General features: G+C 37.5%; 1 long non-coding RNA gene across 2 annotated transcripts in view; it reads left to right on the top strand.

The window, feature by feature from the left end:
* Nucleotides 1–24,696, top strand: part of LOC140629520 (uncharacterized) — a 365,612-nt gene that overhangs the window by 114,231 nt on the left and 226,685 nt on the right. For both annotated transcript variants that reach the window (XR_012027377.1, XR_012027378.1), the window contains exon 2: nt 2,930–2,988. This is a non-coding gene — a long non-coding RNA (uncharacterized lncRNA). The remainder of the gene's footprint in view (nt 1–2,929; nt 2,989–24,696) is intronic.

Raw genomic sequence — 24,696 nt, 5'->3', positions numbered from 1 at the left:
AGTATTATGTCTTCTTACTCCCCACATTTAATCTGCTTGCAAATCCTTTTGGCTTTATCTTCCAAATGTATTCAGATTCCAACACTTCTCGCTATCTTTGTTCAAGTCACCGTCATTTCTCACCCAGATTAGCTCAATACCCCTCTAGCAGGTCACCCTGCTTGGTTATGTTTTCATGTTTCTGATCACCTATAATTTTATCAATTGGGCAGCCCGGGTGGCTCAGCAGTTTAGTGCTACCTTCAGCCCAGGGTGTGATCCTGGAGACCCAGGATCGAGTCCCACGTTGGGCTCCCTGCATGGAGCCTGCTTCTCCCTCTGCCTGTGTTTCTGCCTCTCTCTTTCTCTCTCTCTCTTTCTTTCTCTCTCTCTGTGTGTCTCCAATGAATAAATAAATCTTAAAAAAAAATCTTATCAATGAAGTCTTCCCAAACAAGTCTATTTAAAATAGCATCCCAGCATTCCCTAATCCCATTCCCTGTTCTATAAACTTTACACATTTAGACAAACATAGCAGCATACTTCTTTGGATATCTCAGCTCTCCCTACTTAGAGTGTGAGCTTCAAAAAAGCAGAGATTTTTGTCTGTTTGTTCATTCATTCTTTCTTCTTCTTTTTTTTTACTTTTCTTTTTTTTATAAATTTATTTTTTATTGGTGTTCAATTTGCCAACATACAGAATAACACCCAGTGTTCATCCCATCAAGTGCCTACCTCAGTGCCCATCACCCAGTCACCCCACCCCCTGCCCACCTCCCCTTCCATCACCCCTAGTTCATTTCCCAGAGTTAGAAGTCTTTCATGTTCTGTCTCCCTTTCTATCTAGAGCTGAGATTATTGCCCAATACATTATAAAGGATTATTTAAAGTATTTTTAGAGATATAAATGAATGAAAATGTCTAGGATACTTGCAAACTCTTCTTTGTGAAAAATAATATTCATCTGAAATTAAATTGATATAGTTAAGTAATCAGTCATGTTTCATGTATTTAAAAATATTTTAGAGTCAGAAGATCCTCAAAAAACAGGAAATCCTTGTATATGAAAATTTTCAGGGCCAACAGATACCTCCTGAAGAGGCTTAATTAAAGGGTGCCTATTCAAGTTGATCTGTGGCCCTCAGCAGTACAATTTAAACACACTTGTAAACCTCTAGTGAAATATCCCTGGACTCGGTATCTGTAGTCTGGGAATATCATTGTGTCTTTGTGACACACCAGTGGTGTGACAATTGGGCAAGTTGCTTGGTCCACTTTGAGCTTAAGCTGTAAATTGGTGATGGTAGTAATAATAAGGAGCTCAAGTGATATCCGTGAGTATCAGCTGAGATTTCAGGTATATTTTGTAAAATCTTAATCATGTTACGAGTATAAGAAACTTGGAAAAATGTTACAGCTATAAGGAGGAGGACTCTGTTCTCAGGGTAAGAAAAAACAAAATTATTAAGTTCAATTCCATAATTCTCTTACCACAGAATTTTTCCTTACTGTCAGATTTATTCAAAACTTGATTGAAGGAATTGTTCTTGCCTGTTTGAGGGAATCCTTGGCAGCCTGAAAATAATGTGAGGACATTCAGATCCCAAGCTTTATTCCAATTCTCTAAATGGGCTTGGCTTTTCAGCTATGAGTCATATGAAGGCTGTTCTCCTCTTCTTCGGGCCAGGCTTATTCTTCCACTGTTTTTAAAAATTAATCTGGCAAATGCCCAACAGGTGGCTAAAGCAAAACTCATATATGGTGGAATGAAGTTTCCAGGATACTGGTATTGATCTAGGCCTCAGATCTGCTTTGGGACATTAGTGTGAATATCCACACTGACCGGGTGCTTCGCTGTCATCATTGTCACCATCCCCTATCCATCACTGGTTATCATCTTAGTGCCAAGAATTTGAGTCAGTAGTCAATGCACCCTATTGCTTTTATACTGTGTCAAAGCTCTGTAAGGTTAGCATTATTACCCTCATTTTATACAAGAAGAGATTGGAACTTAGGAGGGTAACATTATTTTTCAATAAGGAGTTAACAGAATCAGATGATAGATTCAAATCTGACTTCAAAGCTCATGGCTTTTGTTATCACACAAGTCTCTTATTTTTATATATTTATTTTTCACAAGTCTCTTCTAATAACCAAACTCCTTCTCCATTTTGTAAGCTCACATTGATACTAGAATTCTCCTGAGGGCAGAGTGTCTCAACAAAGGGATTTGGGGGGTGGATCCGTGGGTGGCTCAGTGGTTTAGCGCTGCCTTCAGCCCAGGCCATGATCCTGGGGACCCGGGATCGAGTCCCACGTCCCACATCAGGCTCTGCATGGAGCCTGCTTCTCCCTCTGCCTGTGTCTCTGCCTCTCTCTCTCTCTATATCTCTCATGAATAAATAGGTAAAATCTTAAAAAAAAAAGTAATTATAAAAAAAAAGATGGGGGATGAGAGCAAAGGAAAAAAAAGATAGAAACTAACAAATCTTAATATGAAGATTAAGACTTGGAAGAAGAGGTATTTCTTACATTCTTATCACAAAATTTTCTTTGGACATTGGCATACTCTTGCCTGGTCTTGCCTAATTTTGTTAAGGCTTTGGCAGATAAGTATGATCATTGCCCTAGCCTCCTGGGGTTAGAGTTTAGTTGGAGTATTGCTTCTGAATTCTTGTTACTATTGACTCTTAATGTGTCTACCTAATGTATTATCTAAACATAAAAAGTATTCTCAGATCCCTAAATCCTCAATAAATAGTTTTGACGGATATATCCTTTTTGTGTTTCTTTCAGCCTCTTGGTAAAACCCTACTGGGCTATTTGCTCCTTTTACACATGCAGTTCAGCACCGAATTAAAAGAATGTGAAGCCTATATATATCATGGCCCAGCTTCTAGCTCGCCTCTGGCCTTGCTGGTTCTTATTAATGATTCATTTCTTTTGACAGGAGCGGCAACATTTCAGGACTTCTTGGGTGGAAGAAAGTTGGCAGAGAGAAAGTCCATAGTGAGTAGTTAAACGTTATATGAATTAATAACCCCCATCAATAGTTTAATGGATGAAATGCATTGATTGCTTTGAGAATTATGCTGAGGTCTACAGTAATAAGCAGAAATGTCTGATTTGACATCTTTTTTTTTTTTTTATATGTCTGCAACGTAATCTACTACCAATTACACAACAACCCCACCGAAGGAGTGCTGAGTGGTCCCACTACAGTAGTAACATGTTATAAAAGCTCGGGTTTCAGGACAATTAGCTTCTGGCTACAGTTTATTACCCCATTTGAGATTTAAAACATTTTTTTTCCATTGCATTCCAACAATGCTTATGTGTCTGGGGCTAACACTTTAAAACAATAATGAAATGGCAAATATCTGTCTGGCTGGGGTTTGTTCAAGAAGGGTGTGTATTGGCATTAAAAAAAAAATCAAGGCAGAGTGAACAAAACAAAAGCAACTTCCTTAATTTCTCAAAGTGGCCAGGATTATAATGTTTACCAAGAAAAAACATGCCTTTCATTTATAGAAGATTTAAGAAATGTTTTGGAGACTATGATCATTCCTGCTTATTTAAAGGCAATTTCCACATGATGAAAAAGTAGTCCATTGATAATTCATATCCATGCATATATTTGGTGGTCATCACCAGATTTCTGGTGTAAGATATATGAATCCCTCTTTGAATTGGCTGGCGTTACAAAAAATGGCAATCAGGAAATTTTCAGATGATGATGATGATCACGATGATAACGACAATAGTGGACCTTATTGAGAGTCTGTCCTGTGGCCAGGTAGTGTGCTAAAACTTTATTGTGATGATCTTAATTATCCTAAGTATCTCTTCAGTTAGGTACTGCTATTTTCCCCATTTTACAGATGAGGGGATTGAGGCTTATGGAATCCAGTAATTGAAGGTAAAACCTAAAATGGGCTAACAATAGTGAGTCTGTAGACTGGGGCTTTTGAAAACTAATCTAAGGCTTGAATCTCTATGCAGTACTACCTGATGATGGTGGTGGTGGTAGAGGTTGTGATGAAGATGACAAAGGCCAAGAGTAAGAGACCTGAGGGATCTTCTTGTCAATCTTTTACATGTTTTATTAAGTAGCTCTTTCCAGGATGCTTAGGTATCTCAGTGGTTGAGTGTCTGCCTTCAGCTCAGGGCATGATCCTGGGGTCCTGGGATCAAGTCCCATATCAGGGTCCCCACAGGGAGCCTACTTCTCCCTCTGCCTGTGTCTCTGCTTCTCTCTCTGTGTCTCTCATGAATAAATAAATAAATAAATAAATAAATAAATAACTCTTTCCTCCAGAAATCTGAGCCATTTTCTCTCCTGTTTCCTTTCTCTTATGTCCACTTGAATTATCTTTCCCAACCTACTGTTTTTCCCTCCTATTGTTCACACTGTGTGATTTGATACTTCCTGTGGTTCTTAAGGAGCTGAGTTGGGTGGGATGAAATGGGGATGTGACCCCTATTTCAGTAATTTATAGGCCTCCATGTTTAGTGAAGGATGAGGGTGTCATTGAGATTGGATTCCAAGAGCTTACTTACCTATCACCAATCTACAATATTCATTTTTTGTTGCCTTTCTCACCTCAGGATTTTTAAACTTCTAATGTTGGATGTAATCAAGACTATAGAGCAACCCACGGGTGTGATGTTTCTCCATCTAACGCTGTACCGAATCATTAAAATCATACCTTTTTTATTCTTTGGAATAAAGAATGCTTCCTGTGAATTGAAATATTAATATTTAGAAAATTAGAAAGAAAATCTATGCAAAAATGAACCAGGCACAGTAAATAAAACAAGTGGATTAGTAAGTAAACAATAATATTGTGTTGACCTAAAGCATATAGTGCATTACTATCTCCTGATAGCTGCTTAGGTCAGGGTATTTCTCACCAAGGTGTGTTGGCCCGCAATGCATTAGGTACAAGGAGGTGCATCTCCTTCAAACAGAGGGCTCTTCCTAGTTCGTATTCTCCTGAGGCTCTTCATAGCTCCTGGCATGTTGGTTTCCCACTTGGGAGTGACTGGAGAAAAAACTATTTATTTCTCTCCATTTATGCAGTACTATTGCCCTCTGCTGAGGTCAGCATTGGTTCTATTCTTGAAGCTTTTTTTGTACAGATCCATCATTTCCATGATGTTAGATGAGCTGACATTGGTGTCTCCTGCCTAGAATTCCACTCCCTATCTCATCTATTTGGAAAATGCCTACTTATTCTTCAGAGGCTGCTTCAATTTCATCCTTCCTTTCCTCTCCTTTTTTTTCCCCTTTTTTCCCTAGGTTGAATCACTTTCTCATTTGTGTTGCCCTAAGTCTGTGTGTATCACATTGCACTATAAATACTTGTTTTTCTCTACTACGAGACTGTACTTGAGGGAGATTCTGGCTTATTCATTCTTTTTTTTGTATCTGCAGCACCCAGCAGAATGTAAGGTCTGTATTAGGTTTAGGATAAATGTTTCTTTTTTTTTTTTTTTTTTTTTTTTTTTTTTTTTTTTTAAAGATTTTATTTATTTATTCATGATAGTCACAGAGAGAGAGAGGCAGAGACACAGGCAGAGGGAGAAGCAGGCTCCATGCACCGGGAGCCCGATGTGGGATTCGATCCCGGGTCTCCAGGATCGCGCCCTGGGCCAAAGGCAGGCGCCAAACCGCTGCGCCACCCAGGGATCCCAGGATAAATGTTTCTTGTCCTGCACTGAGGTTCTATATCTCTGACTATGTGCTCCTTCATTCAAAGTTATTAAATATTATAACATTTATAATTTACATACAACACAGTATTGATCTAGGAGCCATAACAGTGGATTATCTATCATTGTTTTGTAACTCTTGGGTATCAATTTTATCATCTGTCAACTAGAGGAATTGATAGATTTCATTTGTTTTTCATTCATTCATTAGTTTATTCATTAATTCATTCAAGATAAATTGATCAAGTGCCTGCTTTGCCTTGGACATTGGACTAGGCAACTTCTTAAGCATAAGATGCCACTTTTCTGGTTTTAGTTTAAAATACTACATATTTCAGTTGGAATATAAAAAAATTTGAATCTGTGTAGATAGTAAATTTAACAATGCTACTTTTATAAGCTGTGCTACTTAATTTACAAATAGACACTGTTTTGAATATAAGTCAAACCAAGATAGTAACACTTTATTTCTGAATCTCATTAATGCTTCAAATGTACTATTTGTATCAACTAATCTTAAAATATCATTTCCTTGGGTGATCACAGAGTAGGATTTCTGGGTTTTATCATAATGTTTGTTTTACCTTTTTAAATTTACCAGAATATTGACTTAATGTATATTTTTTATATTTAGACAGTTGTAGAAAGTCTTTGGGTTGAAGATCTATACGTTTGTTCAACAGATGTTTACTGAGTGTCTAATATGTGCCTACTGTTAAAATATATGCCTAGGAAAGAAGGTCAACAAAAGGGACCTCTGTTTTTGAGAAGTTTGTAGATCTGAGGAGAAACATAGATGTAAACATATGATGATAGAAGAATATTGAAGTTTTAGCTGAGAGGAAGAAATGTGCTCAGGTTTGGCTGAGGGTAGGGTGGGCACAACAGACTTGTCAGAAAAAAGTCTTGGTACTTGACTTGGTACTTGTCAATAGATGGTACTTGAGGTGAGTGTCAAGATGTATGTATGCCCCCAGGCTGAAAATGCTGGGAGGAGGGCGAACAGTCCAAGAACAGGAAGCAGGATGAATAGTTGAAGCAGATAAATGTGCAGTAATACGTCACATTTAGGCAACTAGGTAATACGTCATCGTGGTTAGAGAGAAAGAGACAAGCTGGGTTGCAGGGATGCCTAAGGCTGTAGAGTAAACATGGGCAGGACTTGGTAGTTTTTTGGCTAAGATGCAAGAACATCGACTTTACCCTGTACATAGAGGGAAATCCAGGAGGGTCTTATGCAGGAGAGGAAGGGGATCATTTTCAAAAACTACTAGAAATATAAATGTGATGAAAAAAATTTGTGAAATTTTAAAATCTGAATTTGGAAACTTAGACATACTTGTGTTTTCTGCTATGAGCATTTTCACTAAGTTATTTCTTTTCAATGAATGGGAATTATTTATAATACTCAAATGAGATCACACTGTGGAGATGAAGTTGTGAATGGGATCTTTCACTCTATCAAAATCTTTTTACATACCTAGGAGTAGGCCTTTATTAAATTACTGAATTCTACTTTTACCTCTGGAGAAATAGCAATCCAGTATTGAAAGATCACCTCTTAATGGAGGTTAAAATAAAGGCTTGGGTTTTGCTCCTCAGACTTCAGTTTATGAATATGAGGAGGGAAAAGAAAACAGAGAAACAAAACATGTAGATTTAGACATTTTTAGTGAGGAAAATGAATATTGATTAGCTATATTAGCTTTAAAAAAAAGTTTATTTATTTATGAGAGAGAGAGAGAGAGAGAGAAAGAGAGAGAGGCAGAGACACAGGAGGAGGGAGAAGCAGGCTCCATGCCGGGAGCCGGACGCGGGACTTGATCCTGGGACTCCAGGATCATGCCCTGGGCCAAAGGCAGTCGCTAAACCGCTGAGCCACCCAGGGATCCCCAGCTATGTTAGCTTTAAGTGAAAATATATCAATTGCTGATTTTTTAAATGCCAAAACCACAGCAGTTGCTCTAGTACAAACTAGTTTTTGTCTAGCAATTATTCAAGTTTTTTGATAAATCAGTTATAAATAGGAAACACCAGAACTGAGGCCTTCTGAGCTAACAGCATCAGATCTGTTGACCATTTGTTGAGAGATTTTATATCATAAAAATACTTGGAAAAAATTAATCTTTCTTCAAGAGAAGAAAATAAATTTCATCATGTTGCCTTTCATTCAAACAATGCAGTGACTTCCTAATTGATTTGTGATCTCAAATCTGTCCTTATTCTAATCTACCTATGCTGTGTTAGTTACAGAGCTCATCAATATGAAATCAAATAAACCTCATTTTTAATCTTGGTTCTGCAAGTTTCACTATATGAGTCTCTGTTTTGTTAATTGTAAGACTGAAGTAACACCTATTTCAAAAGAATGGGAGATATTATAAGGTTTAAATGGAAATTCTTAGGTCAAGGGTCTTGTGCTCTGTAGGACTGGGACACATATTTATTGAGTAAAACAATGGCACACTTTGGGTAATGCTTAACTTTTCAAACTAAGTTTATTTTTTTATAGTTCTAAGCTAATTGAGACCAATCAGATAGATCCAGGTATAAAAATGATTTCATTTCTAATAGCTGGATTGTGAAAATCCTCCAATTGTTGTGTATGGAACACCATGAATGGAAATATTTTCAGGACATCCTGAAGCTCTAAAGCTTAATATTTACACATGATTGCTTGTGGACAATTTGACTACTTCCAAAGAGGAAAGCCAAGACCTATTCAGAAGTAGAAGAAAGCGCTCCAAACAAGGGATCACCTCAGTCGCTCTGAAGGTAACCTGGCCTTGTTTTTGATGGATTGCAATGAGTATCTGCCTTTTACGAAACAATATGCAATTGTTATTAAGAAGCCAAATGGGTAAAGAAAAAGGGATTGTATACCACTGGGAATTGGGGAAATCAATGAAAACAAAATCTTGAAAGTTGATTACCAGCAGTTTTAGTATTTTACTGTTGCACTCAACTAGATTCAGTAATGAACCTGGTGAATCTTGAGCTAGTGAAAAGACAGAGTACCTGAGCAGCCACCCTCCAGTATGTCAGAGAGCAGCAGGGACTCGGGTCCTTGGATTTCCCAGTGCCTTTTCCTAAGTTAGCTGTTTTTATTACTGACAGAGAGAAGAAGCAGAAACACATCATTTTAAAGTAGTGTTTCTCAAACCTATTGCCCAGACCCCTTTATACTCTTAAAAACCAATGAGACCAAAGAGCTTTTTGTTTATTTGGGCAATATCTATTAATATTTATTGTATTGGAAATTACAAGTGAGAAAATTCAAAAAAAATTAGTGTATTTACAATAGCAATGAGAGATATTTACATGTCAGTCTAAGTAACATATTTTAATGAAAAATGACTCTATTTTGCTCCCCCAAATACTAAAATGACATTGTTTTACATTTTTGGAAATCTCTTTAATGTCAGGCTTAAAAGAAGACAGCTGAATTCTCATATATGCTTCTGAATCATTCTGTTTCAAAAATCTTTTTTTTTTAAAGATTTTATTTATTTGAGAGAGAGTGAGTGTGAGTGAGGGTAGGAGCAGAGGTAGAGGGACAGACTCCACACTGAGTGTAGGGCCTCACATGGGGCTCCATTTCATGATCCTGAGATCATGACCTGAACAGAAACCAAGAGTTGGACGCTCAGCCAACTGAGCCACTCTAGCACCCCCGTTCTGTTTCTACATTTTGCTTTGATGTTTGTTTTGCTTGAAATATAGGAAGAAAACCAGGCCATGTAAGTATGTGTATCTGGAAACAGAGGAATTATTTAATAAACTTGTCAGATAATTCTGGATATTTTTTTCCTTAATACTATACCAAAACTCTAGAAAAGGTAGTGTCATAAAGTTTAGTTGCAATGTAAAGTATGAGATACTATCAATGAAACTTTTTGTATCCTAAGATATAGATACATAACATTGAGTGGATCTTTTAGGCCTAGAGGAGTTTTTGACACTGTGCGTTGATTATATGGAGAATATTAGTTCTCTAAGTTATTGGTTAACTAAGTTATGTGGATCCTCTAAACATTGACGCATTTCATAATATTAAACAATCATATCTGTTACTGCCATCACAAATCACATCAGAAAAGTTTGGAAATATTGGGACACTATCATACTCATAGTGATGGAAACAATTTTTCCAGAATTCTAATTTTTGCTGGAAAGCTTACATTTTATTGCTAATGACATATACTACCTATTGTTTTTCTTGAAGTGACAGGTTTATTTTACTGATTGATTGATCATAAGAAAAAATGTTCAGAAACTTAACATGAGATCTACACTCTTTTTTTTTTTAATTTTTATTTATTTATGATAGTCTCACAGAGAGAGAGAGAGAGGCAGAGACACAGGCAGAGGGAGAAGCAGGCTCCATGCACCGGGAGCCCGATGTGGGATTCGATCCCGGGTCTCCAGGATCGCGCCCTGGGCCAAAGGCAGGCGCCAAACCGCTGCGCCACCCAAGGATCCCGAGATCTACACTCTTAACAGATTTTTTAAAGTACAATTTAATATTGATATCTATAGGCACAGTGTTGTGCAGCAGATTTCTAGAATTTATTCATCTTATATAACTGAAATTTTATAATGTTTTTTAGCAACTCCCTATTTCTCCCATTCCTAGCCCCTGGCAACCACCATTCTCTTCTTTGCTTCTATGATTTTGACTATAGGGAAATCATGCAGTATTCATCCTTCTGTGACTGCTTTATTACTTAGCATAATGTTCTTAAGGTTCATCCATGCTGTCACATATTGCAGGATTTCCCTTTTGCTTAATGGTGAGTAATATTCCATTGTATGTATATATTGTATGTATACCACATTTTCTTTATTCACTCATCCAACAATTAGATTGTTTTCACATGTTGGCTATTGTGACTAGCACTGCAGTGAACATAGGATTGCTAATATTTCTTTGAGATCTCGATTTTAATTCTTTTGGGTAAATATCCAGAAATAAGATTGCTGAATCATATGGTGGCTTTATTTTTAATTTTTTGAAAAACATCCATATGGTTTTCCATAGTGGTTGCACCATTTGCGTTCCCAACAAAAGTGTACCAGCGTTCAGTTTCTCTACATCCTCACCAATATTTTCTTTTGTTTTTTATCTGTTTATTATTTTGATAACAGTCATCCTACAGGTGTGGGATGAAGTTAGACCATTTTCTTACACCATACATAAAATAAACTCAAAATGGATTGAGGACTTAAACTTTAAAATTCCTAGAGGGAAACCTACAGGAAAATTTTCATGACATTGGTCTTAGCAGTGATTTCATAGATTTGACAATCAAAAGCACAGGCAACAGAAGCAAAATAGACTAGTGGAACTATGTCAAACTAAAAAGCTTCTACATAGCAAAGGGAACGATCAATTTAGTGAAAAGGCAACTGGAATGGAACAAAATATTTGCAAACTACTTATCTAATAAGTGGTTAGTTTCCAAAATATATAAGGAACTTTTACAACTCAATAGCAACAAACAAACAAAAACAAACCACAAATCAAGAAAGCAAAACAAAAAAACCCCAAAAAACAGCAACAACAACATTACCTGGGTGACTCAGTCAGTTGGGCATCCAATTCTTGGTTTCAGCTCAGATCATGATTTCAGGGTCATAGGATCAAGCCCCACATCCAGCTCCATGGTCATGGGGAGTCTGCTTGGGATTCTCTTTCTGTCTCCCTCTGTCCCTTCTTCCCTGCTCTCTCTCTCAAATAAATAAATGAATCTTTACAAAAAAAAAAAAAAAGGAGCTAGAGACTTCAATAGACATCTCTTCAAAAAAGACATACACATGACCAACACATATATGAAAAAATGCACTATATCATGAACCACCAGGGAAATACAAATCAAAACCATGATATATTTCTGAAAAATTATCTGCCAAGTATCCAAATCTGAATAATTATATCTTTAGACTTTCTTTCAAGTAAAATTAATGTTTATAAAAATAATGACTAGTTGAGCTTATAGCTCAGAAAATTATACAAGAGCATTCTTTTTCTCTGTAGACAGTAGAAGTGCTTCAGGCCTACCTCCCATTTTATCACACAAATGACTAAAAGTACATGTTTAAAAAATTCTAGATTTAATAAAATGAACAATTTTATTACATCATCATGATTTCTTAAATGAAACTGGCTCACATACATACATGTATGTAAACATATAAACATAAATATATATGTTTTATGAATCCATGGCAATGAAAAATGCAATGACAAGTATGGTTTAATACCATTGTCTTGATAAAGAGTAAGGTGCTAGCATTGTTTTTGCACTATCAAAACAAAGGTCAGCATAGGGGAAAAAGGCTAATCGTGTCTTATCACAAAAAACAGTTTTGCTTTCTGAGACAATTTGAAATGGTTTTAGGGACCCCTAGGACATAGTGCATCTCAGCTTGAGTGTTGCTATTCTAATTCACAAAGCCATTTCACAAAATTGTATTATTTCTTCTTCACATCTGGTCATTTTATAAGGTGAGGTTGGAATACGGACAGAGTTAAGGGTATTTTAGCACATAGTACATATTAGGAACTTAAAATATTTTGTGATAGGAGTAAACTAGACATACCTAAAATGCGAGTCTCCTGACATCCTACTCTGTGTTCCTTTTTCCCGAAGATTGAATTTTTAGATTAGAGCGGGTACAGAGAAAAAAAAGCACCTAATTAAAAGTAGAGGTGAAGGAGAAATATCTAAATCTCTAATCTTTACATGACACCAGAACTCTAAATCAATCTCTATGTCATTGATTGTAATAGTTACCTTGACTAGTTTATTACAAAACTTCCTGGGTTGGTTTTAATTCATTGCTTCAATCTATGTAGACCATGGTCCCTAAGATACCAATTTCTTTACTACTCTTGTCTCGCTTCCCACTTAACTCCCTGTGTGAACACGGGCAACTCTCCTGAGAGAAGAGCTCTTTAAGTGAAGAAGTGTCACTCCTTAAAGAAAGTGGAGGACCAGCACGAGATAGCAGATCAAGGGGGCAGACTTGAGTCAACCTGGCTTAGGAGAAATACTCTAAGAATCATAGAGATGGTTTCCCTATTCCAGGAGGTAGCTATTCACATGAACACAAAACAATGCTTGCCAGTGGTTCCCTTCAGAGGGAAGGCCATGGACTATAAAATAAATTAACTTCCACTTGCTGGTTCAGGCAAATCAGGACCATAGAAAATTCAGACTGCTATAGTGAATTAGCATATACTTGTTCTATGAACACATGGAAAACTTAAGTTTCCAGGGAGGTACTTTTGGCACCTTCAGCGAAAGCCACATTAACTCAGGGAAAAGCTGATAGTGACTAACAATTCCTACAAAAGGCTATTTTTAGAAGCAAACCTGGTGAAATCATAATGGTCAGTCAAGAGAAGGACTGGCCCAATGACCTAATTACCACTCAGTGGGGAAACTAAAACCAGCCCTGGAAAATTGCGTCAATATTATGGCCTTTAATGGGCACCATTTTTAAAAATACCCATGGCTATCCTAAAAATTTTCCCTTTCTTTATGAGTAACCACATACTGAGAGCCAGTTTTATTTTGAAAAAAAAAAAAGAAAGAAAAAAAGGTTCTTCAAATTTCATGACAATCCCACTAAAAGCTCTGTTCCTAAAAGGTTAATTAGATAATTACTCAAATGAGTAATTGTGCTTCTCTCTCTGATACATCACTTGGGCTCAGATGCCTATGAACATCTCATTAATTAATTTAGTGCCAAATAGGTGAATACTTTGATATGTTAAGATCAGGACTTTCTCAGAAATGTGTTTTTGTACATAGCTGCACCTACATGCATTAGTTATTGCCTATGCTCTTGATAGATGCCTTTATTCTGTTTATTTTGATGGGGGGGTAAATGCCTTTAAATTTCTTTTCTTTGCTGCAACAAACCTGCTACTGACAAAGAGTGAGGAATCAACCAAATGGACATGCCTCAATTTTAGTATGCATCTGTGGCCATAGTTCCAGAGCCTCGGTGTGTAAGTCATCTAATTAAGGGAGACGTAAATCTGGAAAGCACATGAATTGGCAATGAAAACTAATTAATCCATTTATTCATTCAATCAACAGCTATATAGTAAATGCCTACTACCTGGTACATATTGCAAGGATACACAATGAATAAAACGGAGAAGGCTTCAGCTCTCCCAGAGTCCAGGGACTGGAGTCATTCAATAAATTCTTGTTAATTTGATTTTACCAATTCAGTGTTTTCCAGATATGAAGTATTTGGTTAAAAAATACAGGTAACAGAGCCAATGCTTTAAGAAAGCTTTAATTACAAGGATAATAGCCTAAATTTGATCATTTAGCCTACAGCTGAATTGTTGGTGATAAATCAATCATTCAACTGAAATGTTAACTTTGAATCTTCAAACGAATTTTCCTGGCTTCTCTTCATCTTGTGCCCAAAGCCCCTTACCGAGGTCCAGCTTTCATCAAGACCTGAGCCTTTATTCACATTGAGAAAGTACAGTGTTTTTGCCTCCCTCTCTCCCATGGCTGATTAGAACACATTGGAGCTTCTCAGACATCCTTACACTCCCTTCCACCTGTTTGTTTTAAACTGGGTCCTACAGCTGTTCCCCCATGCTTCCCTTTCAATTCTACACCATCATTCTGATATACTTCTCTTTCACTGACTATCTCGCTCTCCCACAAGCCCCAGAATCCCTTTTGTTCGAAGATACGTTTGTCTGGGTATAAAGGCAATGTGCACAGTTTCAGAGCATATAGTTTGAAGTATAAAGATTCTTTCAGAGTTTTTATCAAAGTCCTTATTGTTGTGGTCTGTTTGCACAAGCCATCATGGCCTTCTAATTCCTCAGCTATCTGCCTGCAATTGCAACAAACTTTTTTGTGGGCCTTTTTAAATTCTAGAGGCCTACCTAAAGGTTCCGTGTAGAGTCCTATCTTTTTATTAGTGGCACTTCTGGAAAGTTAGTGATGAAGCAGACAATTTTTATGAATTCAGTACCTCTAGAACCAGCTTTTTCATATTGAATATCCAAATGTGAAAAATGTTTTAATTTTACCGTAGTTGTTTTATTCCTTTTTGTCCCATTGATAGATCAAACATGGCAGGTTTTGCCTAGCTATCCTTTGTGATGAAGATGAAGAGAAGGTGCTATTTAAATCCTATTTTTCCCTCCTGAAGTAGGTTACACAAATCCTTATGATGGTGGATCAGAGTTTATTGGAGCTTGGGCCCCAACTACATACGTCCTTTATAGAAAGTTGAAAACTTTTTGTTGTTCATCAAAGCCCTGGATAATTATAATGTTCATGTTGCCTTTTGGTGACATTTGCCAGGGGCTGAGGCAGTCCTAAAGATATCTCTATGCCAGTCAACTAAAATGATGTGATCTGAAACACTTTCCTCCTCATATAATATTTGTTACAGTATTTGTTCCTTTTTGCTCCAGATAAGAATTTAGTACAGTAATAAAGATCTTCACCCTCTTCACATTAGATATCACTAGATTTCAGCCTCAACTTTCTGAAATATATTATTTTTAATTCCTTTTAAGGGTCAAAACACATGTACCAGGAACAAATCTGGTGCCAGATTTGTTTGAAGGCCAACGAGACTGAATCCTTACTCCTTAGATAACACGCTCTAGTAGAGGTCAACAATAAACATGCAATCAAATGATGATTAAGGTAATTTCAGATGATGGTCATTTTTTAGGAGAAAAATGAAACCAGGCAATGGAGTTGAGAGTGAGTGGTAGGGAATATAGGTATGGGTAGGTGAAGACTTCAGCCAGAAGGACAAGATGAGACAGCTTCTCTGAGGGGGTGACATTTGAGCTGAGCAAGAATCGATGATAAGTGGGGGCCAGATGTGAAAAATAGGAGGAAGGAGAATTCTAGGGAGAAAGATGGCAATGCTAAGTGTTGAAACTAGAAGGGGAGGGGCAAGAAAAATAAAGTGGCTGAACAGCGGTGAAAGAAGTGGAAAGCTTTTGGGAGAGGAGGTGGGAAGAGGGCATGTAGGTTTTCTAGACAACTGCAAAGATGTGGAGTGTTTTAGTAATTACAATGGGCAACTATTGATCCCCGAAGCACACATGAAATCCCATGCAATTTCTCTCTATGCAGTCCTCAGTGTTTGACTCATAAACTGTCTTCTCTTGGTAACTGAGTATCAGAAGTAGCTCCAGTTCCACAATATATCTGTTGGCTATGAGTCATGCTGTTTCTCCTTAGTTCTCCGTGTCTAGTTTGGGTTCCTGGCAGCTACTGGGCAAGTCTAGCAATGTCGGGCTACAACCCTATGTTTCACTTAAAAAAAAATAAAGATTTTAGTTATCTACTAATGAGAGATAGAGGGAGAGAAAGAGAGAGACAGAGAGAGAGAGAGGCAGAGGGAGAAGCAGGCTCCATGCAGGGAGCCTGACATGGGACTCGATCCTGGGTCTCCAGGATCACGCCCTGGGCTGAAGGCAGGCGCTAGACCGCTGAGCCACCCCAGGCTGCACCCCCCTTTTTCAAAAGATTTTATTTATTTATTAATGAGAGATACAGAGAGAGAGAGAGAGTATGTTTCACTTTTAATTTTACCTAAACCAACATTGAATAACTGAAACTTCTAGCAAACTGAGAAACTAGCTTATTACATAGCAGGTCTTAGGGGCTTGCCTTTTTTGTTTCTCATTTTCGCAGTATACAAACACAGTTCGGTGAAGATTTCTCATTTAAGAAATTTGAGGATAAACTTTTGTGATATCCTGTTGCTGCAAAGTTGGTGGAATGTTTTCCCTCAGGGAAAGTGTGAGAAGGAGAGTTCCTTATATCTTTTGGTAATGAAGAGATTATATTCTATCTTTGAATATCAGCGGTGCATAGCTTTGGTGAAAAGCTACTTTCTTGACTGTAATTGATATTATACTTCCTGCCTAGGACTCCTCAAAACAGGAAACCATGAGATAGACTCCTAGCTAGGTTCACCTGTTTACCTTAATCATCAAACGTTTACTGAGCACCAGATTCTAGATAGAACACTGCTGGGCAATGGACCAGAAATACAATCACATTCATCTGTAATAGCATTTAATTCCTAAAATGTAGTTGAGATGTCAAGAACACAAGGAGAGCATGAGGTACTCTTCCTCTGGCCTTCAATTCACTTAACTCTTGAAGGGCAGGTGCAAATGAACAAAGCATCTTCTACATTTTTGTCTATAGTGCTCTGCTAAGTACCATTTCCCTGTAAGACATCTCTCAGAATCTATTTATCTGTTTTGTTCTGTTTTGGTTTCATATAAATTCTGCCTCTTTACTTTTAAAGGATTAAAAGGCAGCAGCCCTTGGGTATCAAGAGATCTACTGTCAAAACCAGCATTTTGAATTTGCAACTCATGATTCTTGCTAAATATGAAGAGACCTTCCAGCCTTTAAAAATGTGTTGAGCCTACCTCAAGGAGGTTACTATATACTAGGTACAGGTACCTACTATGTACCTGTCCTCATCTAGTATTTGCTCTCTCAAATTTGATACTAATATCCCAAAGTTAAAAGAAAGTCACTGCCATCTATGCTTACCTCTATAACTTTGGAAAGATAGTACCCATAAGCCTTCTTATGTGCAATTATAACCTCCAAATTTAAAAACTTTGAGAAAAACAAACAAAAATAATTTCCATTTTGTATTATGTTAAACCAGTTGTTCTCAAGTGCAAGTGAATTTACTCCTAGGGGATATTTTGCAACTAGAGACATTTTTGGTTGTCACAGCTTGAGAAGGTTGTTGGTGGGGGGGAGGTGGGTGGTTGGGGATACTACTTGCACCTAGTGGGTAGAAACTAGAGTGGCTGCTAAACTTTTACAATGCACATGACAGTCTTCTGCAACAAAGAATTATCCAGTCAGAATGTTACTACTGCCCAAGGTGAGAATCTTAAAGTGAGACTCATTCTTGGGAAACTCTCAACCAATTTGCTTTTTATTTATCAATAGTCACAAGTCTTTAGTGTAGAATATATACTTGTCATTTGCTGAAATAGTGAAATTTTGCTAAATGATTTGTTAAGTATTTGTTAAGATTTTAGATATGGTACTTAAGTCATTCCATGATATAGCTGGTTGCATTTCCAGTGCTATAATTTTGTTATGCAATAAAAATCATGGTGTTTATTCCAAGACTGCTAAAAGTCCTTTGCCAAGTTAATGAAGAAGGCTAGTCTGAATATGTTTGGAAGGTTTAAAGATGCGTTCTAATTAGAACTAAGTTGTGTGTAAACACACACTCATAAGCACACATCTATATCCAAGTGCCATGTTTCCATCAATAATCTTGCATTGAAAGGTATTTACAGCCTATATGTTTGATGGCGGAGGAACCAGATCAATTATTGAGATCTATAGGGTGAATCACAAAGCTATAGCTATAGAATAGCTATATAATTGAACTTAAGTTCAAATATTTTCCTTGTTTTATTTTCCATATGAAAGCCACTAAACAACAACAACAACAACAACAACAACAACAAAGCTTTTATAAATTTGGTTTATCATAAGCTCATTTGTAATTGTCATCATGAGAGAAAGAGGAAGAGAAGAGTCATCAACTCAAAACATATTTTCCCAGGCTTTGCTAATTGGATTCTTTTCCACTGCTTGTTTTCAGTAAATAAATCAATTTTGGAATAAACTATCAAGAAGGATTTAAATATCAAAATGTTTATTATATGAATGAGTTTGGAGGGTTGGCTTTTGAGAAGGGTTGGTTTACTTTAAATGGTATCATTTCACTTTACATGTCATCTTACAATAACCAAAAAGACCAAAAGAACTCTGACAAGGGTGCAAACTTCTTGAGAAATCACCAGAATTCCACAGATGATATTGGTGATTTTTACCTTAGCACAACATGATTGCATCCTATGAACAAACTCTATAGCCAGGACTATGGTTAAGCTACCAGAAAGAGATCATAATGATACAGATATGGTGGCATTCAAGACTTGGTATTTATAAGCCAGTTTCCCTGAGGCAGCTTCCAACCCCCTATGTGGATTTATTTTCCCAGTGATTATCTCTCCTTCCTTCAATGTATTCTTTGTGCTTGCTGGACTGGTTTGAAGTGTGAAGGTGAATGCACTGGGTGTGTATGTGGGAAGAAGTCCACACCACTACCTAGAGGCTGTTAATCATTCTCATTGTTATTTTAACATTGAGAATATACTTTATCTCTGGGACCAGAACCCGCACACATGAATCAGGTAACCACTGTTTCAAGATTGGACTGCACAACATTATATTTTATGTAATCAGTTAGCCTTTTTCATGTCGTATGAGGGTATAAGATCGCTCTTTGAATTCTGTGCGGTCAGTTTCTATACATAGATTACATAACAAGCCTTTAACAAATTGGTTACCTGATTAAATTCACCCTTTGTTATAAGATGCACATTTATTGCCAGCAGAAAAGTGGTTTGCTCTTTTGGCCTCAATAATGCCAAAGGGAATAACAAATAATCCTGCTATTAATGTTGTTATAGGTTTTTTTTTTCTCTTTTATTTCCGTATCTTTTATCCAAAGACATATATATGTGTTTTTGGCAAAATATCTGAAATCAGTCTATCCCTTTGATACCAAAAGTTATTTCAGCATAGGCAACGTTATGTCCCTGTTTTACCAACTGCTCATGAGTGAGGTGGAGAACTGGACATGATTGCCAACTGTCAGTACTTGGTCACATATGCTTTGTACATATGATATATCCATATTCCTTTTAGAGTAAATTTACTTTTATTTTCAATCCGTTTCTGGGAGAAGAGATACTTTCTTATCTCTTAGGTCCAAATACCTTAACTACTGTTTTCTTTGATCTTTCTCAATACTGACTGCTTCCTTAAACTTCAAGTCTCTAGTAGGAAAAAAAACATAACACTGAATATTTGTATCTTAGTCCAAGGGGAGGCTGGGAGACAACTGGATAAATAGGTGAGCTGGAGAATTCGCTTACTGATAAATGGTGGCTTCTTGGCTAAATTATTTTACTAGAATTATTAGATGTTTTACTTTAGAAATATAGAGTTACGTTTCTAAAGCCATTGAAAATGTATAGATATGGATAAAATCTGGACAAATTATAATCTATTTCGTACCATAAAAATGTAAATAGAAATATCTGATATGATATCACAAACCCAGAAAATAGGTCTTTATCCCATTTCTCAATGCCATTGGCTAGATTCATTCAGAGACAAGACAATTACACTGATATGCCAAACCTGCTGGCAAGCATCTGCAGATAATACATTAGTACTGGCCAAAGTTAAAATATTTGTAAACAAAAAATTTGAAAATTTACAGAAGAGTGCTAAAACAGTGTTTTTAGATTTTCCTGAAAACTTACCACTCCTGGTAAGGAAAACGTGGTGTGTATGACAAAAAGGAAAATACTGGAGACAACTCACCCTGTGCCACTGTGTCTGTGTGTTTGGGGTGCTTTTAGCACCTCCTTCTAAGATATATGTGTCTTGAATTTAACCACAGCTGAGTTTATTAACAAAATAGTTTAGGGATCCCTGGGTGGCGCAGCGGTTTAGCGCCTGCCTTTGGCCCAGGGCGCGATCCTGGAGACCCGGGATCGAATCCCACATCGGGCTCCCGGTGCATGGAGCCTGCTTCTCCCTCTGCCTGTGTCTCTGCCTCTCTCTCTCTCTCTCTCTCTGTGTGACTATCATAAAAATAAAAAAAATAAAAAAAAAACTGTTTTCAAAATAGTTTAGTGGAGCCCTTGCATGTTTCTTTTCTCCTTGCTGTTGTTTGAGGAAAGACACTCTCAGATATATGAAGGTAAGAAGTATCTGACAAAATGTACCAAATGCTACTGACTTAGATCCAGAGTCTTTCAATAGGGATAGAGTTCGTGGAGGTGTCGTTGTAACTGTGGTAGGGCCTTCAAGGGGGCAGGCATTCTGTTGTCTATGGAGAGTCATTGATGAACTATCCAGTGCTGTTCGGATACACGATTTATAGGTGGAAGCATGTCATTCTAATGGTATCACTGAGGAATGGAAAGAGATGAAAGAATGAGCCAGCTGCTCTTTATTGGGAGAAGATGGTGTCATAGGCCTTTCAGAAGAGTGATCAGACCTCAGGAAATTTTCTGCCTCCTGGGTGGGATCTGGATATGGTTTGGAAGTTTCACCTTCCATACTGCACTTTCAAATATTACCTATTAAAGTGCATCAAGTTGGGCAGCCCAGATGGCTCAGCGGTTTAGCGCTGCCTTCAGCCCAGGGCCTGATCCTGGAGACCTGGGATCCTGTAACACATTGGGCTCCCTGCATGGAACCTGCTTTTCCCTCTGCCTGTGTCTCTGCCTCTTTCTCTCTCTCTCTCTCTCTCTGTGTGTGTGTCTCTTATGGATAAATAAATAAAAATCTTAAAAAAATTAAATAAAGTGCATCAAGTTATTTGCTGTCTACCTTAGAATGGAGGGAGAATTTTGAGAAAAAAAAAGTGCAGGTAGAAAGATTGGTAACAGTGATGCACTCATGCATAACAGAAATGACCAACCCAGCTTGTTTGGTAGCTCACAAGCATATACAATCAGAAATGTGAACACTACACTTGTGTTAGCTGTATTTCCCAAGTCCTTTATAGGACAGAGGCCGCAAGACCACATTTTACCATCTACTTAATAACATTATTTGCATTAGTTTGGCAAAGCAACTTCAGACATAGAATTTAAGAATGCATTTTTCTGGACCATAAAATTATAATTGTTTTGCTAGTAAAAGTATAAAATAAATGTCTGTTCAAAGCTAATTACTGCCCAACTTGTGATTTTTTTTTTTTGGTTGTTGTTGTTTAGCTTGTAATAAACCCAGATTCGCTTATTGTAGTGGGATATTAAATAGTCCCTATATAATATTATAAATCCTGCAAAGAATTAGACATCTGCACTTTTTTTTCTAGCAATGTGCACTTTAACTCAAAATGTCTGTAGTTATTGACCAAAAGTAAATGCATTGAGAAAATGAAAGTCATCCAGTTCCACACTAGTTTTACTTTGGGATTTAAGTAATATTTAGGATGTAGATTTCCAGGTGACAAAAGTATAAGGGTCTTGGGAGATGAAAGAACATATTCCCTGGGCTAGAAACCCATTCCTGGAAGGGCTGGAGCAGTAGGGTTCACCGCCAGGGTGATGGGAGCATGGCACCGGTCCATTAGAGCAACGCTTTGCTGACTTCCTCCTGGTGTTCACCTTAATCAGATGAGGCTGTCATGACCTTGGAGGGTGAGTGGTTGATCCCACTGTGCCCAGGACTTCCCAGGTTTTAATACTAAAGGCCATGTGACTCAGCAGCTCCTCAAACCTGGGTACACCAGGACATGGTGCCCTCCAACCATGGGGAAAACAGCCAGTTTCCCAGGAAGCAAAATGCCTTACAAGAGCATCTGCCTTTCTTCCTCAGAGTCTCTCTATGCAGCCAAGATAAGCAGAATGCATTCCTCATTTTCAGGATTCCAGAATTTCTTTGCTACCTGGACCTAGTTATTTCAGTGTAGCATACCCCAGAGAGAGTTTCTTTGCCTCTCAAATATTCCTTCCTTGGTCCTAAAGACAATCTATTCATCTCAGGTCATGTGACCGTTTTGACGTGCGCATCTGAAGCATCCTCCCTAAGTCACTTTCTGTGTTAAGCTTAAGTGGGGCAAGGTTATGTGTTATCTTCTCATCCTACTGACAAAGGGTACTTTTGTATTCAGTGATGACTTGGATGTTCTCACACCTTTCAGGGCCTCTCTTTGCTTTGATACAGCAATATCCATGGGAGCGGGAGGAAACTGGCAAAGATAATCTGCAGGATAATAATTTTTATTTCAGGTGGAGCACACAGTTTTTATTATGTAAGTGTGTTACATTTGCTTAGAACAAAATCTCCCATCAGGAGCCCGGACAACCCCCAATCCTAAGTATTTTACCTAGAAGGGGAGATTTGGAGAGGTTACCAGAGGCAAAGTGCAACGTGCCGTTCCTAAGTCAGCTCACTGTTGAGGTATCCATGCAATCTGGGGTTACAGCATGATCCACCGTGTACCAATTATGCCATTCATATGCTTCATTTACTATATACACACATCAGAACTAGAGTTTATCTCAAGGGCAAAACCCAAATCAGGCCACCAAAGCCACAAATCACGTAAGCCAAACACCCACAGAGTACAGTGCGGCATCCACTGTGTGCCCATGGATATATAGTTGTACATCGAAAGCTAAAGCAAGGGCACAGGTTGAAGATAAGGGAAGACCCCAGACTGTCATCATCCAGGGTACAATATCTGACAGATACAGTTAGAAACCAGAGATGCAGCCTCAGCCATTCAGGTTTTTTTTGGCAAAACTTGAAAGATACCGGTATTACGTCCTCACAATGTCATCTTTGAGTTACGGGTCTTCTTGATGAACTGTTTTACTCTGGTCGTTCGATCAGAGCACCAGTGTCCTTGACTGGCCTGCCTTACTCATTTACTGATAAGCTATCGGGTTCTTCATTTGTGTTGTTTCAAATGACTGAAGACAGAATAAGGTTATATTCCTCACACATACCAAACCTGCAAGAAGAGGAAAGAATTGGGTAAAGTGGGGTTTCAAATATCAGTTAGATGAGACAGGATATATTTGGTCACAGAGATCCCCAGCACTTAAAATCAAATCCCCAAGTCATTGCCTAATCCATACACTGTCACATCCTGAAGGAGAAGATGCTCCATCTGAGGAAGCTATTGAAGTGCTTCAAAGAGTGTCCCTCTTTACTAGAGTCCCATACCCTTTATTTTCTGAGTGAAGGGGATTCGCATAGGGTATTGACTGCAATTGTTTTTATACAATGCCAATAATGTCGCAGGGACAAATTCAGTTCTATAAAAGGAAGGTGAAATTGAGACAGGACCTGGGGAAGATGCCAATCTTAATAGAATGATTTGATCTTTTATAAGCGAGAACACTGCATTCAATAGCAAAATTACCTGGATTAAAAAATATATTTTGTTCAAAAATTTAAAAAGTTGTACATAAACGAATTGGTACTAGTATCACTAAAATGTAATAAATTCTATACTATATACTATTTCCTAGTACCATTTAATTCACTGACATCATTCAAATTGGCTAGGAGAAATTTGTGTGTATATATGTGTGCATGTGTGTTTTCCCAACAGCTACCACGCTTACCTGTTTCTCAAATCAATCCTTATGCATATACTAGAGCAATATAATATGTGTGTGATCAATAAATGACACCCAAAAGATTAGAATAATGAGAATCAGGTGCCTCTTTATAATAAAGCTGTACCTTGTTATAGGTTTTAGAAGATTGTGCCACAAAATTTTGTGTCTGTTAGCTGGAATTTATTGAGTGCTTGCTGTGTGAGAGGCATTGTGCTACTTCACATAAATGTTCTTAATCTGTTCTTTAAAAAAACTACTTTAGGGCAGCCCAGGTGGCTCAGCGGTTTAGCGCCGCCTTCCGCCCAGGGTGTAATCCTGGAGACCCAGGATCGAGTCCCACATCGGGCTCCCTGCATGGAGCCTGCTTCTCCCTCTGCCTGTGTCTCTGCGCCTCTATGTCTCTCATGAATAAATAAATAAAACCTTTAAAAATAAATAAATAAACAAATAAATAAATAAATAAAATTAAAAAACTACTTTAGAGATACATCAGTATCCTCTTTTAAAATAAATAATAAAACTAAGATTTAGAAATGACATTTCCTCAAGTTATTATTATATTTATTGTATAAATATTCAATGATTAAAGGGGCATCTATATTTCTAATGGAGTGTCTGAGTTTAAAAAATAAGATGCAGTTTTTATTTATTTTTATTTATTTTTGATTTTTTTGATTGGAGTTCAATTTGCCAACATATAGCATAACACCCAGTGCTCATCCAAGATGCAGTTTTTAATCTATATATAAAACAGTCATATGAAA

Source organism: Canis lupus, assembly GCF_048164855.1.
Source record: "Canis lupus baileyi chromosome 16 unlocalized genomic scaffold, mCanLup2.hap1 SUPER_16_unloc_1, whole genome shotgun sequence".
Lineage (NCBI taxonomy): Eukaryota > Metazoa > Chordata > Mammalia > Carnivora > Canidae > Canis > Canis lupus.
This window is presented reverse-complemented; position numbering and strand designations above follow the sequence as displayed.